We start from the raw sequence: 20,688 nt of genomic DNA on the forward strand, positions 1-20,688 counted from the left end.
TCACTTCGCGGTCAATTTTATTCACATTACGGTCAATTTCATTCACTTCGCAGTGAATTTCATTAACTTCGCGGTCAATTTCATTCACTTCGTGGTCAATTTTAATTAATTTGTAGTGAATTTCATTCACTTCGCGGTCAATTTTATTCACTTCACGGTCAATTTCAATCAGTTTGTGGTGAATTTCATTAACTTTGCGGTCAATTTCATTCACTTCGCGGTCAATTTCATTCACTTCGCGTCAATTTCACCTACTTTATGGTTAATTTCGTTCACTTCGTGGTGAATTCCGTTCACTTCGCAATCAATTTCATTCACTTCGCGGTGTATTTCACTCGATTCGCAGTGACAAGGGGAGCAAAGAGTGGATAAGGAAAGGCCATTAGGCGAATCGACTTAGCTGCTAGTAAGCTTCTCAAGGAAGCGAACAACTGCGTGAACATTGACAAGCTAATCTTCGGAAGCATGCCTGGGGTTGAAATTGGCTATGAGTTCCGCTATAGGGTGGTGCTTTCCATCATTGGCCTTCATCGAACTTATCAGGGTGGGATAGATTATACAAAGGTAAGAGGAAGGATTCCGGCTACGAAATATCAACATTCCTCCTAGTTAATCATGTAACTCATTAAGGTCTATCAACATTCCTATGAAGTGACTGAAATTCACCATGAAGTGAGTGAACTTCATCGCAAAGTAAATGAAATTCACTGTGAAGTGAATGAAATTCTAGGTGGACCACACCACATGAAACAATGATCAATAGCCATTAAAAACTTTTTACGGGCCACAAAAGTTTTGGGTTAAGCTGATAGTTGTGCTTTGCCTTCATCCATGTCTGTGTGACCCTATCAACATGTTGGATGGCTAATAAACTTCGCGGTTAATTCTATTCACTTCGTGGTGAATTTTCTTCACTTTGTGGTCAATTTCATTCACTTCGCGGTGAATTTTATTTACTTCATAGTAAATTTTCTTCACTTTGTAGTCAATTTCATTCACTTAGCGGTCAATTTTCTTCACTTCGTAGTGAATTTTCTTTACTTCGCGGCCAATTCCATTCACTTCGCTGTGAATTTTCTTCACTTCGCGGTCAATTTTAATGGCTACGGTTATAATTTGTAGCCATAAGGAATCCGGCTTTCAAAAATAACATTTCTGATAAAACCGGGGCATTTTAGTCCTGTAAATGTGCATCCATACAAAAGGGGAGTATTCTTGAAAGGTACGAATGAGAGGACTTAGTAAGGTCCGTGGCTCATAAGTGAGTCCTACAATAGTAAAAAGCTCTATCTCAATTTATAGACAAGCTACAACCGAGAGAGATCTTGTACACTGGGAAGCACCAAATTTCTGTCCTACCACTTTCTATATTATGCACGTGGCACATGTAGATGATGATCCCAACCGTTCATTCACCATAAGGCTCAATAAAAGGACTAGAAGACCAAAATCACAAGGATCAATCCTAACCATAAAAAACTGTCATACAAAATCATTGGCCTGATTTTTATACACCATTGTTAAATGATTTAGGCTGTCCAATCACTGAGAATTTAGTCATTGACCCCATTGATGGATGCTCCTAACAGATGGACGGCTATGATAGTCGTAACCATATGCCGCACCTATAGAAAGTGCATGAGAAGAAAAAAAAAATGTGGTCCAGCTAGGTGGGTCAAAATTTCTTGCCCATCCACATTTTAATAGTATTTGCTGAAGGAGGCCAAAAAAAAAAAAAAAAAGAGGAAAAAGGAAAAAAGAAAAAAGATAGAGACTTGAATCTCATTAAATAAAACATGGTTTGGTTTGGTTGGCATCCTTCTCTACTAATATATAAGAAATAGTAGTTTGGATTAATGAATTAGACATGCTCTTAGCAGCTCCATATTAGGTTGAAAGTAGATGATTTATTAATTTTCAAGTATCATATGTCAATTTGGAATTGATCCAAATTTCTATTAGAGGGCTTATTACTTCATTAATCATATTGAATTTAGGTAAAGGATCACATGCGTTGGATCGCATGGTAATTACCATATGTTTGAACTGTGTAGGCCCATTCATGATGTGTATCTGTAGTCTAAAACATACAGCTGTTGGGCCTCTTTATGTTCACCGTACATTTGAATTATTGACCTGATTATTGGGTTCGATGGAATACAAACAACATAGTGGACTGCACATTTCATTTGGATGTTTTTTGCACACCCGATATGTGTTAATAAAAGCATATAAATGCATTAAACATCCAATGTATGCCATTAGAGGTGTACACGAACCAAGCAAGCTCGTTAAGCTTGCTCGACTTGACTCGACTCGAAAAATCTCAATTCGACTTGGTTTGAAGCTGAGTTCAAACCGAGTCGAGCTGATTTTTTGAGCTCGAAAATGAGTTCGAGCCCAGTTCGAGCTGGCCCCCAGCTCGACTCAACTCGGATCGAACCAGCTCAGTGACTCGGTTAATTTGATATTGATGTTGCTCACCAAGTGTTTGATGAAATGACTCAAAGAAGTGTGGCCGGTGACTAGGAAGGTATGTATATGAAACCAACACTCTTTTTTTTTTTCTTCTTGATTTTTATGTTGCTTAGAAGGTGTCTGATAAAATATCTGTAAAACCATTGTTGTTGTTTCAAATACAATAAGATTTTGAAGGTGCAGTCCGGGTGTTTGTGAAAATGCTACAATGGCAAACTGAACTTATTCTTGGCTCAAACTGGCTCAAGCTGCTGACCGAACCGAGCCGAGCTAGAAAATCAAGCTCGAGGGCCGAGCCGAGCCGAGTTCGAGCTGATGTCAGCAAGTGGCCAAGCCGAGTCGAGTTGAGGCCAACTCGACTTGGTTCGACTCCATGTACACCCCTATACGCCATGCAGGCTTATAAGGTGACGTCCAAAACCTTTTTATTTTATTTCTTAACCTCTTGTTTGGCTGAAAACTAAATCTACGGTTATAATTCCACGGATTAACATTCTCCACATAAAGAACTGATAGATGCATGAGGCAAATTACACATATGCCCGGACATGCATGCAAGAACTAATACAATTTTTTATTTTTTTCTGAAAATCTAGTTAAGAGAGCTGATTAGGCAGAACGACATGACTGGGAGTAGTAAGAACAGACATGGTGACATGTGGTTCAAGTGATGGCATGATCCTTGATGGAGTGGAATGGTCTAACAGGATTTGTGCAGCTGATCCCCAATGGTTAAGATAAGTCCTAAATGAAAATGGTTTTTATTGACGATGGATGAGACCTGTCATGGGAGAAATCTTTATATTTTGAATTGTGAAGGTCTGCCAGCCAAACAGGTCCTAAAATGCATAAAAGGTGTACCAAAGGCATTTCAAAAACATACCAAGAACTTACAGTGTATGAAAAACGCTACCGAAAACCATTTTCATGTAATTTGTGGGTCCCAACGCCAATCTCCCCGAACGGAAGCGGATTAGGTGAGGTAGGGGTAACAACTTAAGTGGGTGAGGCCCTAAACCTGGGGGCACTTCAATTTATGTGTGGTGTATCCATGCATATCATCCATTTTGCCAGCTCATTTTAAGGCATGGTCTAAAAAATGAGGCAATCCAAATCTCACGTTAACCACACCACTTTGTTCACTCATTTTAGGACATGATTCAAAAAACAAAAAAAAAAAAAAACAGAGTAGATCCAAATCTCAGGTGAACAACACCGTGGAAACATTGGTGATTGAATGCCCACCATTAAAAACTTCCTGGGACCTACTAAAATGTTCATTCACCATCTAACCTGTTGATAAGGTCACCGGACTTGGATGAAGGGAAAACACAAATAACAGCTTGATCCAAAATTTTTGTGGCTCTCCAGCAATTTTTAATGGTGGGAATTCAATCCACACTATGTCGTCTGCCTGAGATTTCGATCTGCCTCATTTTTGGGGCCATTCCCTTAAATGAGCTAACAAAATAGAGAGACCGTACGGATATACAACACATACATTGACGTGGTACCCACAGTTAGAGACTCACCCCACCCTGTGCAAATTATTGGTAACGTAGTTTAACAAACGTTAGAATCATATATATATATATATATATATATTCAAGAAAGAAAGGGATAAATAAAATAAGAAAATAGCACGTCAATATTTAATATATTCCATATGAGAAGTTCTCTTGTCCAAGTTGTTAGACCGTTAATTTATTGTTCAACAATCCGATGAGTTCCAACCTCTCATATTTGTGTAACATCTAACCCGTCCAAAAAGGACACCACCATCAGGATCACCTCGTTAAAAAATCAACCCAACCTACTAATCAGGTGGCCACATTTGTATTCTTTGATTATATCAACGTCTATCAATTACTTTAATAGTGTGGCCCACCTGATGAGTGAACTGGGCTGCTTTTTGTGCTACCTGATCTTCATTGTGTGACCAACCAATTGCACGAGTTGGATGTGGTATGCACATGCAAGGTTGAAAATTATATGTTAATTGAAGGGTGAAGATGAGATTTGTGGTTTGACTGTTATCAGCAGATTCACTGGAGGTGTTTGGAATTGAATCTCCTTCTCGTGGCTAAGAGAGGTATGGTTGAACCACCTAACCCTCATGTGTGGACCCAAGCTTGGAAATTGTGTAGGCGAACGGATCATCTACCTAGTTGACTTTGTAGATTAATATTAGGACGCGAGGCAGATCCTCTGCAAAGCTTTGAAGAATTGCTCAACTTAGAAAATGATGTGTTGGGCCCACAATGATGTTTCATAACATCCTATCCGTCCGTCATGTGCTCTCCCAAGTGTTTTCCTTGGCTAATCAGGGCTATATATCCATGTGGGCGAAACCAAGGGAACAGTTGAGATAGTTTAGTAAAAGTTTTAGGATTGTTTGTGGGGCCTGCTTTGTTTTTATATACCATCCAATCCATTTAGAAGATGTGATCAACCAGGATAAATGGACATGATAGAAATCAGGCAATTTTATTACTTGGGGTGGCCCAAAAAACGTGAACTTAAAGATTTCAGGCAAATTTTACATGGTGTGGGTGGCCCACCTAAGTTATGATTTACCTGATTTTTGGTACAGAAAGAGGGACGCTGATTTCGTGGGAAAGCCTTTCGCAGCAAGATCCTGCTCTAGGAATTTATGTGGGGCCCACAGTAATGTTTATGAGAAATTCACCCTGTCCATCTGTTTTGAGAGCTTAACATGCCACAAAAACTGAGATTGATCCAAGACCCAAGTGGGTCATAGGAGGGCGATCGTTGAATTATTTACATGGCCATGGAGGTTTTTATTTTTATTTTTATTTTTATCAGGCTAAGATATATATTTTTTCAATTCATCCCAGTGGGAATGACCTTACAAACGGTTTGGATGGCATATAAACATCAAGGTGGATCCCTGGAAAGTTTCAATGGTAGGTATTTCTTTTCCCAGTTTTCCCTCTGATGTGGCTTACTTGGATTTGGATTCATCTTATTTTTGGTGACAAACCCTAAAATGAGCTCGCAAAACAGATGGACGGAGCGGATTTCTGATAAACATCACAGTGTGCCCCACCTATATTCCTAGTGCAGGAACTTCTTGCACAAGCTTTTAGCAGGAAATCCGCGTCTTCTAGAGATCATTCGGAGGTAGATGGTTTTGCCCACATGAATTATGATTAACCTGATTTTAGGTACAGAAAGAGAACGTTAAGAGGCGGATGGTATGGCCCACCTGAGTTACGATTTACCTGATTTTTGGCATAGAAACTGAAAAATCATGGTGGACCTCACGCCTCACTTTGCAGGTTGAGCTCATCCTACAAAGCTTTTCAGTGGATCGATCGACCTCGGTCCCACTTCTCAAATTTCAAACCCTCCATCCTGCAAGTAGCATAATTGAGCATAATTCCAAGCCGTCCAAATTGTGGGGTCTATTGTAGACGGAGCATATCCCATAAATCATTTGATTTAGAGATCTTAGCCATCCAGTTGGTCAGCTCTCCTGGGGGCATGGTCGGACTTGGACTACCTAGTGCAGCACATGGCACTGCCTTTTGGTGAGTGAAAAGCTATGTGAGACCCACCATGATGCATGCGTTTTATCCATGCCATTCATTCATTTTTTTTGGAAATTTTTAGGACATGATCCTCAAAATGAGGCAGATTTAAATCTCAGATGGACCGCGCCACAGGAAATAGTGATGATTGAACACTCACAATATTTTTAATTTTTTTTATAATGTTTTTTTTTTTTTTTGAATTAGCTGGTTAGTACACCCCACTGTCAGTTCACGTATCACTATTAGCTACCCTCACCAGAGAATCGACGCCAAGGCCTCGATGCTTCTTGGAGGCTATAAAAGTTTTGGCTCAAAACGAAATCTTTATTTTGCCTTCACCAGGTCTGTCTGACCAAATCAACAGGTTTGATGGTGGTTAACCATTACATTGGGCCTTGGAAGTTTTTAATGGTGGACGTTCAATGACCCTTGTTTCCTATGGTGTGGTCCACTTGAGATTTTATCTACCTCATTTTCTGGTTCATACCAAAAATAAGATGGAAAAATAGATGAATCGGTGTGGATAAAACAGATACATCTTAGTAAGGCCCATAGAGCTTTGTCAGCAACACACAGTACTTACTAGGTGGGACGCAATTTGCGTCCTACCCCTGCCCGGACGGTAATCCGTCCGGGCGGGGCTCTGTATTACCGTCCGGGCAGGGCTCTGTGGGGCCCACTGTGATGTAAGTGTTTTATCCACGCCGTTCAACACTTTTTTCAGATAATTTTAATATGAGAACAAAAAAATGAGGCAGGTCCAAAGCTTAAGTGGACCACAAAGTGGGGATTGAACATCTACCATTAAAAACTTCTTGGGAGCTTAAGAAGTTTCGGATCAAGCTGATATTTGTGTTTTCACTTCATCCACGTCTACATGACCTTATGAATAGGTTTTATGGTAAAAAAACATCACGTTGGCCCTTAGAAAGGTTTCAACAGTGGGTGTCATTATCAGTGCACGTTCCTTTGGTGTGGTCTGCTTAAGCCCTGGACTTGCCTCATTTTTTGGTTCACATATTAAAATTATCTGAAAAAATCATCAATCAACGTGGATAAAACACTTAAATCACAGTGGGCCCACAGAGCCCTGCCCGGGGGTAGGACGCAATCCGCGTCCTTACCGGGTGCTATGTGCTACCCCACGCCGCAAGTCTCCTTCCTGTGCTGCCAAGATTTAAATTTATCTCTTTTTTTGCCACCATGCCCTTTTATGATTCGGCAAAATAGAAAGACCGCATATATACAACACATGCATCAAAGCGGGCCCCATGGTCAGTGCTTCGCCATCTAGGAAGAGAATTGTGTACTGAGTTACTCAGTACATTTAATGTAACTGGGAAAACTTTGTGGGGCCCACCATGGATGTATGTGTCTTATCTACACCATACATTCATCCATTTTTTTACTGATCATTTTAGGGCATGATTCCAAAATTGAATCATATCCAGAGCTCAATTTGACCACACCAAATGAAATAGCTAGAGGAAATAATTTTATGACCCACAATGATGTTCATTTGTCATCAAATCGGTTCATAAGGTAACATACATTGATGGGAAAAAACACAAATATCAGTCTCACCCAAATATGAAGTTTTCAATGATAAACATTCAAATCACACTCATTTTTGTGGTGTGGTCCACTTGAGCTTTGGATATATTTTAATTTTTTAATAATATTGCACTAAAATGAATTGGGAAAATGGATCCACTACTTGGATATATAAAAGACATAAATCATGGTGGGCCACGGAGTTTACTAGGTACACTTAAGCCTTGTGAGTTACTCAGTCGGCAATCCGCTTCCCAACCACTCTGCTGTTATCCCTGCCTTACGTAACCCGCCCTCTTTTCTAGGATTGTCTTGTGGTACTATTTATGCACGTGCATGGGTGGGACGTCATTACTGACGCTATTACCATTTTCCGAATATTAAAAAGAGAATTCCTGTTAAGAGATTACCATATGCATGCATTTGCTTGATGATGCACTAACGTATGTACACGTCATCGTGGGTCCCATCTACCGTACGTCTATGTGCAACTTTGGACACGTGTAAAAAATATGAGTGGAAATTATTTGTGGTTGGGAGACGATTAGGTGCGGCCCGGCTCAACCCAAGATGGTGTGGCCCTTACTATGGGGTCCACTCGAGCTAATCTTTAAGGTCTGTTTGGATGTCAAGTCACTGGAGAAGTGGGTTTGGCTAAATACGTGTTTTACTGGGCAAGATGGCTATTTATATTTAACTGTTTGGATGCACATTACCTAATAATAAACTTTTAAAGTGGAGAAGATCATTGACTATTTTTACCTAGCACTGTTCGGATGCACTTTCAAAAGGGATTTTTGATGACTAATCGCTTTTTTATGTATAATTTAGTTTAAATTACATGTTCTTAAGTTTAAATGCATTGTCGGTTTAATTTAAATTACATGTTCTTAGGTTTCTCTTCTCTATCACTTTTCTCTCATTCCCTTTGGAAACTCTCTCCCTTCTTTCCTCTCTCCACGTGCATCACACATGCAATACTCTCGGTTTTTGTAATCTTCTCGTTTTCCCTCCTTTTCTCTCTCCACATGACATTCACTCTATAAGTCTATTACACTAGATCATCTTAAGATATAAACCTTAAAAAGATAAAATTTTAAAGCTCAAGTGAGCCATAAAATTGAAAAAAAAAATAGAATGGCCCGTTTACCGTTGAACCCTTCTATCTCTCTCTCCACACACACACACCCTTGGATGTAGCCCATGGGTTTTTGTTCTCTCTCCCTTTCTCTCCTTTCCTCTCTCCACGTGCATCACACATGCTATACCCCTGGTATTTGTAATCTCTAATTTAAACAAAGATGTACAAATGGTTGGGGTGCAACTTGGGTTGGGTTCAACCTAGACCGCAATTAGCCAACCCAGGCTTTTGGCTAGGTCTGGTAGCTTCTAGCTAGAAATCCTCAATATGGGTGTACATCGAGTCGAGCTGGCCTTAGCTCGACTCGGCTCGGCCACTAGCTAACCTCAGCTCAAACTTGGCTCGGCTCAGTCCTCGAGCCTGACTGGCCAGCTCGGCTCGGCTCGGTTCGGTCAGCAGCTTGGGCTAGTTCGAGTCGAGTTCGCCATTGCAGCATTGGTTTCATATACATAACTTCCTTGCCACCAGTCACACTTGTTTGAGTAATTTCATCAAACACTTGGTGAGCAACATCAATATCAAAGTAACCGAGTCACCAAACCGGTTCATTCCGAGTTTGATCCGAGTCGAGTCGAGCTGGGGCCAGCTCGAACTTATTTTCGAGATAAAAAAATCAGCTCGACTGAGCTTAAACTCAGCTTCGAACCGAGTTGAATCAAGCTTTTTCGAGTCAAGTCAAGCGAGCTAACCGATCTAGCTTGGTTCATGTACACCTCTAATCCTCAACTTGACCTTAGGTGTCGGGCTTGAGTTGAACCTTTGGGTAACCAACTCTACCCAAAGGCAACAATATATGCAATGGATCACATCTCATTATAATAGTTCCTTCTTATCCTAAAAAACGTCCGAAAAACCTGCTACGGAACTACCAAGCAGGGCCAAAAATACAATAAGTAGATACTTCAGATCAAGTGTTATCATATGACAAAAAAATCAGGTTCAATTGGTACACGCAAGAAATAGGCTGATTCAACAAATTTTTTTGTTCAATTTATCGTGGAGTAAAATTCTCAGTAGTATGAGTTAAGGGAATGGCTCCCTGGCCTCTATCTGACTAGACTAAAACCAACCAAACTAAAGTTCAATTAGGTTTCATTAATACCTTAGGTTAAGTTTTCCCTTGAGTTGACTCCACCTAAGGTCAGATAGTCCCATTCTGCCCAAGTTGCACTCTGATGACTGAAGCAGCCTGCATTAGGAGATTGTAGAGTGCACTAATCATCCATACCAATTTCCCGATCGTTATGATTTCTTTGTTTGAAAAACTAAAAGAATGAAAATTAGATTTCCTTTTCTTATCCAAAAGGCAAAAACCATTTCCTAAAAATACTTATTAACTGTGGACTTCTGATGTTAGGGTCATCTTACTGCCTTTTTTTTTGGTTAGCTTATTAGTATACCACGCTGTCAGTTGATACTTCACTGTTAGCCACCCCTACTAGGGATTGATATCAAAACCTCAGTGTTGAAACAAGGTATCTTTCACTCAGTCTACCGCTTGAGTTATGGATCAGGGTGTAAGGTCATCTTACTGTCTAACATTTACCTTTTAACATTTTCATAAAAAACAACAATTAGACTTTGAATAGCCCAATTTTTAATTGACCCTAAAAATTTAAGCTCGGGACAAACACAACCAGTAATTGGGTCTTTCGAATCAGGTCTAAGCCAGCCCGGCTGAATCATGAACATGCATTTTCTTCGGCTGGGATTAGACTTACAGGTTTTAATGGTCTCTCACCTCATCCTTTTATTTCACACCAACATCCATTTACGGACATAGACAGCTCCATCAGATGGTGCCTACCAGTCTATGGAGTTATCTGATTGAGTGGGCCTTCATTTTCTTAGCTTAAAAGGCATCTAATAAAGGAGTAACTCATTTCTTGTCACATAAACCACTTCTTTGAATCAATCTCCCTTACACTCATTAAGAGATCTCTCATGAATCAAATACTATCTTTGCTATAATTGCACGTCTTCAATTATATAATGCAACTTCCAACCATTGCAATCCATAGAAAGCATTCCTATCATCTTTCCTTATCAACCTTATGTTAGTTCGAGTAATCCAAAGGGGATTCGGGTAGCACTTGCTAACGTAGGTTATGTGTTTGAGATCGAGATCATTGATCAGGTGGGTCAGACCTGATCATGACCTGGCCCAAAATTAGGTTGGTCTGCTGGTCGGGTGGGCCACACCTGAACGTTGAGTATTGATTGTTGGCTTTTTAATTTTAACGGCTATTTTTACTCGTCTGCCTAATAAGTTGACAGTCCTGATTCTGGGCCAGGGAAGCTTATGGTGTTCCATTTTAATGAATCGTGTGCACTGAATCACCTTTTGATCTGTCTTCGTGCGAATCGCCGTTTCTCCATTCAGTTATTGCTTTGAAAATGCTCACGTGAAGATACGTGATCGGGTTTTCAAAATTCTATTGCAGTGCTTGATGACGTGGCAGTGGTGGCGGGACCCGCGATACTCTACGGAGCTGGGTAACTCGCGCTGGATACCTACTGAGGTTACTTTCACAAACCTAGAGACACGTGGGTTGAACTTTCATGATATCCAGTCGGTCCATCAGGTATAGTGCCTCATTTTAACCATTGAATATAAAAATCAAGGTCATCCAATATTTAGGTAGTTCACACCACCGGAAAAGTTTGGTATTGAACGCTGACCATTAGTTTTGTGGACGACCGACCGTGGTGTTTATACGCCATCTAATTCATTCATCTAATGTTCCTTTTCAGGATGAAATAACTACCCTAAAATTGAGGTATTCAAAAATTTAGGTGGGCCATACGACGTGAATTCAGTGTCTTTAGTTATAAGTTCTTTGGAGTGGGCCACCTGAGTGTTGAATCATCCTGAATTTTTGAATCAAGGCACAAAAATGGGTGCTGTACGTGATGGACGGGTGGATTTCATATACTTCAATTTATTTCTCCCAAGTTAGTGAAAGCAACGTGGGAAGCGCGTGCAACACCCGAGGTCTGTGGGGGCCGACTGTAATGTTTGTGTGGCATCCACTCCATCCATCACTTGAGCACCTCATATTCACCGCATATAAATAATCAGCTCGATTCAAAACTCAAGCAGGACACACCACAGTAACAATGTAAAATCATGAATGAATCCTCTAAATCCGTGTGGTGTGGCCCACCTGTGCTTTTTGATCGTGCTGATTTTTATGATTCCTTGACATCCTGGTGGGGCTCACCTGATGAACGGGATGGATCGCATATAAACAAGAAGATGGGTTCCAGGAAGGTTTATCTGGTGGCAATCCCCATCCCCACTGTTCCTCTGGTGTGACCCACCTAGTATTTGAATCAACCTGATTATTGTTCTCAGGTCCTAACATGAAGTGCCTCAACCAATGGACGGAGTGGATTTAACAAACATCATGCTGGCCCAGAGCTGGGGTGGTGCGTTCTATTCCGACAGCAGCTGTGGTCGAGTATTCCGGTTCTTGGTGGCCTGGCATGTACGTGGTGGAGCATGCAAACGTGGCCATGTTGGACGACGATGATAATGACCACGGAAGTCTTCACAGCCACATGATTATGGCCAATCCAAGCAGCACAGCACGTGGCGTAGCCTGAGCTACAAAATCATCGAGTCGACATGGATGATGATACCATGAGGTATCGTCATGACACGTCATCGTGACTCTTTAGTAATTCGTTATAGCTTGTAAGCAAGTGGCCCCTGAGTCGACCAAATCAATGGTTGAGATCTTCCATCATGGAAGTGCGTGTGGAGGCGAATTTCCTACGACAGGTACTGTGAGGGACTGGTTGATTGCGTTGGCCGGATTTGATTGGGCCGTGTCCATGTGATATATTTAGGATATATTAGGATAAGTGTGCCACGTGGCTAATCAAATTCATTTTTAATAGCCGGTCGTCCATCACGCAGTTTGAATCCGCCGCCTGGGTCGGAGGATTTGCGACTGTCGGGCCCACCGTAATGTATGTGTTTATTATATCCATGCCATTTATATGTTTTTCAGTTCATTTTAGGACATGAGTTCAAAACTGAAGTATATTTAATTCTTAAGTTGGCTACATCACAGGAAACAGTGATGATTGAACACCCACAGTTAAAAACTTCTTAGGTCACGAAAGATTTGGATCAAGCTGATATTTGTGTTTTCCCTTTGTTGAGATCTGTGTGACCTTACCAACAGGTTGGATAGCAAATCACCTGAGGAAAATTTTAATAGTGTGTATTCAATCAACACTGTTTTCTATGATGTGGTCGGTCATAGATTTGGATCTGCTTCATTTTTGGTCTAATAGCCTATAATGAGCTAGAAAGATGGATGGACCGTGTGGATATAAAAAACAGGCGTCATGTTAGGCCTCGCAATCACAGATCTCCTGAGCAACAAAAAGCTCTGTGGGGCCCACCTTGATGTATAAGTGATATCCAGTCCGTCCATAATTTAAGCCAACTCATGTTAAGGTAATGAGCGAAAAAATAAGGCCGACCCAAAAGTCGAGTGGGTCATTCCACATGTAAAGCTTGAGATCGGACGCATACCATTACAACTTTCTTGGGGCCCACTAAAGTTTTTGATCGGATTAATATTTGTTATTTCCCTTCAACTTAGTGGGACCCATCTTATGAAGCGTTTGACAAACGGTTCACATGTATATCACGGTGGACCCGAGTAAGGATTCAATGGTGGCTTCCCTATCCCCACTGTCCTCAAAGGTGTGGCCCCCTTGGGTTTTGGATTGGACTGATTTTTTTTCCTCACTTCCTAACATGAGCGTGTGGAAATGATGAACAGAGTAGATGTCACACACACACACATCACGGTGGGCCACGTAGAGCTCTTTACCTACAACAGTGGTGGTAGGAAATTTGCGTCCGTGATGTATAATGCATCGTGAACCGTCAGTTTTGGTATTCTGGCGGACTTTCAAAATTACTAGCATCATAGTGATCCGATTGTATACAGTCGGGTCCAGATGTGTCGATCGGGTCTGTAATTTCATTTCTAGTGGGCCACAGTGTATATGGCAGGGGGAATGGTGTTTTTAGACGTCCATCTAGTGGGCCAGAGTGTGGATGGCTCAAAGATTAAAAGCCACACCGATCAGACAATGCGAGCCTTCTGAGCAATGGCCTTTAAATGGACCGGAATAAACAGATGGTTAACACAATATTTCTCTCAGGGAAGTGGAGAAAATGATGGCCACAACGTTCTGATTGGTGAGGTTTCTGAAATGTGGACCATCCACCATAGCACCTATTTGATGGATGGTTCTGATCCATTGTGGCCCCCGCCACTTGTACAGTTGAAATAAAAGAGGATGGGAGGTCCACTACAAGCTATTGTACTGAATTATTTCCTATCTTTCCATTAAGGCTACCAACGGCCGAGATCATTCCGAAACTAGCCCATTTAAATTCGCGGCCTGAAAGCTGGGCCCACCCTGGTCGGGGCCTGGAAGTAAAGACCAAAACCGCACAATGGTAGATGAAAACCGGCTTAGATTAAGGATAGGAGACGGCCCGACCCATCAACAACCCTAACTTCAACCCATTGAAAGACTTGGGCTTTGAATGGCAGGTCTCACTCCCAAGGCCAATCCAAGTAATAAATGGGCCGATAAATCCAACTAAACCATAGCCGGGTGCATTATTATTTGGCCCGCCGATCCACTTAAAATTCATCAAGCCCAAGCCCAACCAAACCTGAGCTGACCCATTTAATTTTAAATAGGTTGGGCTAAGTCTCACCAATACCGTCCACCCAATGCAACCATACATACATACAAACACACATGCATATATACTAAGCGCATGTGGAGAGAGAAAGAAAAAGCCAGAAAGGAAAATAGAATATGAGAAGAAATGTAAGCCAAATCCTCAAGAATCATTTGAATGTGATACATATGAGAAGAAATATGAGAACTCTCATTTGTAGGGATGAATTCTTGTTCCTTTTTTTATTGTGGAAACTTGGAAGTTTCCTCTTTCTCCACCTCTTATTGAAGAAGAATCAATGTATTTTTACTCTATTTCATAGGAGTATGGTACTCTTCGAGACTATAAATGAACTTTTATTTGACCGAACACATCACAGCATGCAACAGTCAACCGAAACATACCTAGGTTAAACCAAGAAAAAAAAAAAAGTTGCATTAGATTAAAAGCTCTTGAACAACAAAGTCCGCATTCAATGCCGACTCCCTAAATGGATGGCGAGGATCATCCAAATTTGAATCTACAATGGCCCTAGACACCGGCTAGTAGGGGAATCTAGCCCACACATGAGTTTTGAGGCCCTCTAACTAATTTATATGGGCCTAGGCTTTTGATATGAGTAGACGCCCGACATCTAATTTACCTAGGCCCAAACTATTGTGTGCAGGCCCAACATCTAGAAGTGCGCCCATGGTTCATTGAAACATTGATCCGAGGGCTCAGAGTAGATGGCCATGCACCACAAAGACCCAACTTGAAAGATCGTAAATAAAGAAGATTTTTCTGTTTGTTACTGGCAGACTACGAACCAAAGTGTACTTCTTTCTTAAGAGAATGTTTTAAAATAAAAGGGCAAGAAAAATGAGCCACACACCTCAGGATAGAAATCATGTACTAAGGATGACACGTGGCAACAATGGCCCATTTTAACGTTTGTGATTTTACGGTACTCCACAAAATCATCCATGTAGCGATCTTGGAGGCTATGATCACCAAAAATCTCCTTCATTGACCTTGCATTGCTTCTGAATTTTTCACCCTCGTCATCCACCATCACCAATCTCAGTATCTTGGCGACCGCATCTCTATCGAAAGATCCGTCCCGTTCATTCCTCAACACCTCTGCCCCTCTCTCTCTCCAAAAACACGCGCATTCAGCCCTTGATCACCCATCACAGGAAAGACGATGAGCGGCTTCCCAAATGCAAGACCCTCATTAACCGAACCCCATCCCCCATGTGTCAAAAAGCCCCCAACAGACGAGTGTGCCAAGATCATAAGCTTTGAGACCCAACCCTTGTGGACCACACCATAGTCCTTGGTTCGATCCTCAAATCCTTCCGGCAACAAATTAAACAGGCTCATCAGCTGTACACCTAAGTGCCCAAACAAAAGGCAATTTAGATATCTCCAAACCATATGCTAATTCATGCCATTGTTCTTTACTTAATCTCACTTCACTCCCAAAAGCAATGTAGACCGTCAATCCATACGCTTGTTTGTCTAGCCACTTTTTTATTACATGCTCTTCAACATCAGTACTGATTTCTGCAGGCACCAATAGAGGCATGGTGCCCATTGCAAGAACTGGCTTTTGGTAAAGCTCTCCAAGGAGATTTAACCAATCTGCCTCGAATTCCTTACAACTCCTAACTGAAAACATATCACAACCTTCGACCGTCAACCCTATCCGGTTCGTATCTGACACTGAAATAAGCACATGGTATCCCAAACTTAGTGGCCACCGGTGGAAGCCAGTGATGGCAAAAGTCATGAATAATCCAATCTGGGACGATGTCTTCCACAAGGGCTGACATGGGCTGTTCTAACCCGTCCATTGCCTTCTTCAAGTACTGGATCTTCTCTGGCGGGATGTCCATCGTCGCCTCGGCATTCTCTGGCAAGCCGACGCGGGGCAATGTAAGTTTTACTAGATTGATGTTGGAGGATAAGTTGTGAGAGAATTTCGGTAGTCTTTCTATGTTTCTTGGGGTGGAAACAAAGGTCACATGGTGTCCACGTTTGGCTAAGTACTTGGACACTTCAACGAATGGAATTATGTGACCAAACGCTAGCCATGGGAATACAAGAACGTGGGTTTTATCTCCCTTCATGTTTGGAAATGAAATCCACAAGAAAGATGTACCTGTTTTTGGCTAATGGGAGCACGTTATTATATAGTGGCATATGAACAATGTGTATCTTAACACCACGCAGTTCCGTGGTGAACTCGACACCACAGAAAACAGTGGGGGATAATCATAGGCTCTTCATTGGGATTCCTCGGATTCTAAAGGAAATTTTGATAAATAAATTCTAATAAAATAAAAAAATAAATTGATTAATGATAAAATTGAATTTAAAATTCTTTCAATAGTGATATTAAACCTAAGAAAAAAGTTTCAAAATCAAACTCTAACTCAAATTCCTTAAAAATGTTACTTACTATAAATAATAAACTTACTATTTATATTTAATCATGATTTCTACTCGAATTTATGATTTTTGGCCAAAAATAATAAGGGTCCAATTTGGCCTAACCATGTTATTATCCTAATTTTTCTAAGTCCTTTTCATGTTGGGCATAACTTCTAAAGCTGACAGGATCAAGAGTTATGATTGAACTAAAACTCATTGTAAATAGTAAAAACAAAATTAAAATAGCCTTATGAAGATCGATCTAATGGAATCTTCCAAAATTATATATGTTGTATGTATGTCGGGTAATTCATTTTGACTTACGAGATACGTCTGCTTTAAAATTCTAATGGTCCTGACTACTTGCAACTCCGATCCAGCTTTCTCTAGTCCCTCTTGGCCTTTCAATTGTTAGACGTTTTCAAAAGCTACAATGGAATGTGAATTGCATGTGCCTGTATTAGAAGTTTCTGTGGTAAGAAGCTACGTGGAGCACGTAGAGATGTCGATGACAAATCCACTCTGTCCATCCGTTCCTTAAGATCACAATCGAGACACCGGTCCAAAAAATCAAACAGATTCCAGTTATAAGCGTTCGCCTATTTTTGTCCTATCGTGATCTTGAGAAACCGATGGACAGGATAGGTTTGTCACGTGCATCTCAGTGATTTCACCCGTACCTTCCACCACGCGGGAACTACCAGGGCCTAGGGTATCCCTTTTGGAAACGGATTGGCTATTCTCCCTGCCACCAGCCAATGGCTGGTGGTCGGTGCTCTGTGGGGCCACCATGATGTATGTCTTTCATCCATGCCGTCCATCTATTTTTACAGTTGTTTTTTGGTATGAAATAAAAAAATGATGTATATCCCAATCTTAAATGGACCACATTACAGGAAACAGTATTGAATGAGCATCGACTATTAAAAACTTTTTAGGGGCCATAAAAGTTTTGGATTAAGCTGATCTTTGTTTTTTCCCTTCATCTGGGCCTGTATGACCTAATCAATAGATTGGATGTCAAATAAACAATACAGTGGGCCTTAGGAGGATTTTAATGGTGGATATCTAATAACTATTGTTTTCCTGTGGTGTGGTCCACCTGAGATTTATATCCCTCTCATTTCTGGGATCAAGCCCTAAAATAATATTTTAAAATGGATGAAACACATACATCATGGTGGGGCCCACAGAGCACTGACCATCAGCCACCGGGATGGTAGCAGGGGGAGTAGCCAATCCGTTTCCGTCCCTTTCAACCTGTTTTATCCACGGCATTTATGAAACGGGATGCTAATTGTACAGTGAGCCTGACACCACGTATGTCTTTGATGGGATTAGATCCACGTGATGCTGCCTGCCACCACGTATGTCCGTGGTGGGATTTGATCCACGTTATGCTGTTAGGGAGATATTGCTGGCTGGAATGGGATATCTTTGCCGGAAGCGGATTGCGTGATATACGGACGCGGATTGCGTCCTACCCCCGCCCGGGTAAGGCTCTGTGGGGCCCACCGTGATGTAAGTTGGCAGGTCCAGGGATTAAGGGGACCACAAGGTGGGCTGACTCGACTCAATCCGGTTTTGAAATAGGCCTGACCCGAACTCGATCCGACTCGATACCGAGTCCAGCATGCCTGACTCGATCCGAGTTCGGTTTGGCTTGGATTGATCCGGACTGAGTCTGATCCGATCACAAGTACCGAGTCGGGTCAAGTTAGCATCGAGTTGGATTGAGAGATGAGGAAAGGAGGGAGTGGAGGGAGAGAGGAGGAGGAGGGTGATGGTGGTGGGTGGTTGTCGGGCTTGGAAGAGAGAGAGGAGGAAGTGGAGAGGAGAGAGGGGAGGAGGGTGATGGTGGTGGGTGGTTGCTAGGCTTGGAAGAGGAAGAGGAGGATGAGGGAGGGAGTGGAGAGGAAGAGGAGGGTAATGGTGGTAGGTGGTAGCCGTGCTTGGAAGAGGAGGAGGATGAGGGAGGGAGATAGAGAGGTTTAGATCGGGTTGGGATAGGGTTAGAGAGTCAGATCAAGTCGGATTTTGGATCGAGTCGAGTCTAACCGGATCGAGTTTTGGGTCGAGCTAGGTCGAGTTACTGGGTAACTTGAACTAGACTAGATTTGAGTTCGGATTGGGCGAAGCTTACTCGGTTCGGATTGACTAGCCCATTCGATTCGGGTCGAGTCGGATGAGTCGAGTTAGCCGAATCAGGTCGTCCCGTGCCCACCTCTATGTACAAAGGGTTGGAAGTATATCAACGTTACATGTGCCCACAACGATGTATTTATCGTATTTATTCCGTTCATCTATTTGGCGAAATCATTTTAGATCTTACTCTTAAAATCGAGTAATTTCCAAGTTAAAATGGGCCACACCGCAAATAGTAGTGGGACAATGATTCTCACCGTCAAAACATTTGTAGAGCCCACCAATAGCTTATTTTCCATCCAATCTATTTATAAGGTTACACAGACTTGGATTAAGGAAAAAAACAAATATCATATTGATCCGAAATTTCTATGATCCCAAAAGGGTTTCAATGATAGACATTCAATCCCCCACTACTTTTTACAATGTTGTCCACTTGATTTTTGGATCTGTTTTATTTTCAGCTCAAGCTTTAGGATGAACTCACTAAGTGGATGGACAATTTGGATATAACTTATATTTCATGATAGGACCCACAAAACTTGGTGAAGTCAATACACCAACCACATCTGTGGTGTGGGACACCAGCCAACCCGCTTTATATTAAAGCAGGTTGGCTAGTGTACCACACACCACTCAGCTGGGTTATATGTAGATCTCACCAAGTTATGTGGGTACCATCATGAGATATGTGTTATATCCTAACAGGCCATCCATTTTGCAACCTTGTTGTAAGGCTTGAGAGCAAAAATGAAACATATCTAAAATTTACGGCCTTGTTGTAAGTCATGAGACCAATAATAATAGATCCAAATATCAAGTGGATCACCCTGTAAAAAGCAATGGGAGATTGAATGTCTATCATTGAAACCCTTTGAGGGGTTACAGAAGTTTTGGATTAATCTGATATTTGTTCTCTCTCTTTATTCAAGCCTATGTGACATTGAAAATAAACGTTATGGTCGGAGCCTGCTAATCTTTTAATGGTGAGAATCATTGTCCCACTGCTATTTGTGCTATGGTCCATTTGAGCTATGGATATGACTCATTTTTGGGATCAAGATAAAAAATGATCTCACCAAATGGATAAACGGTGTGAATATAATAAATACATCATTGTAAGGCCCATGTAACTTTGATCTCCTTTGAACCATTTGTATAACTGCAACCACAAGGAGCGTCAGCGCTTGTCTTCGCATGACACGTGCCCACACTAGCTAGGTTAGTGGTGTGGTACACCAGCCAATCCACTTCCCTTGGTGTGTTGAGGTCACCAGTGGGCTCCACCATAATGACACTTCTACACATTTTGCCATACTTGTACCACACTACATAAAGCAGCGGTTACAATGATACTCACCATTAATACCTCCATAAGGCCCACCGTTACATTTCTTTACCATCCAACTTTACGAAGACTTCGATGAAGGGAAAATACAAATATCAACTTAATCCAAAACTTCTATAACCTTTATAAGTTTTTAATGGGAAAATACAAATGTTAGTTTGATCCAAGACTTCTATAACCTTTACAAGTTTCAATGGGGAAATACAAATATCGGCTTAATCTAAAACTTATTTTTTATTTATAAATAAAATCTTTAAATATTTAATTTTTTTTTTTTTATAATGTAGCAAAATTTAGGGTTGTTACAGAAAACATCAAC

At 41.3% G+C, this 20,688-nt stretch overlaps 1 pseudogene; it reads right to left on the reverse strand.

Annotated features, from left to right (window-relative positions):
- Positions 1–15,284: 15,284 nt before the first annotated feature.
- Positions 15,285–16,618, reverse strand: LOC131235658 (putative UDP-rhamnose:rhamnosyltransferase 1; annotated as a pseudogene).
- Positions 16,619–20,688: the final 4,070 nt, after the last annotated feature.

This window comes from Magnolia sinica, chromosome 19 (assembly GCF_029962835.1).
Source record: "Magnolia sinica isolate HGM2019 chromosome 19, MsV1, whole genome shotgun sequence".
Taxonomy (NCBI): domain Eukaryota; kingdom Viridiplantae; phylum Streptophyta; class Magnoliopsida; order Magnoliales; family Magnoliaceae; genus Magnolia; species Magnolia sinica.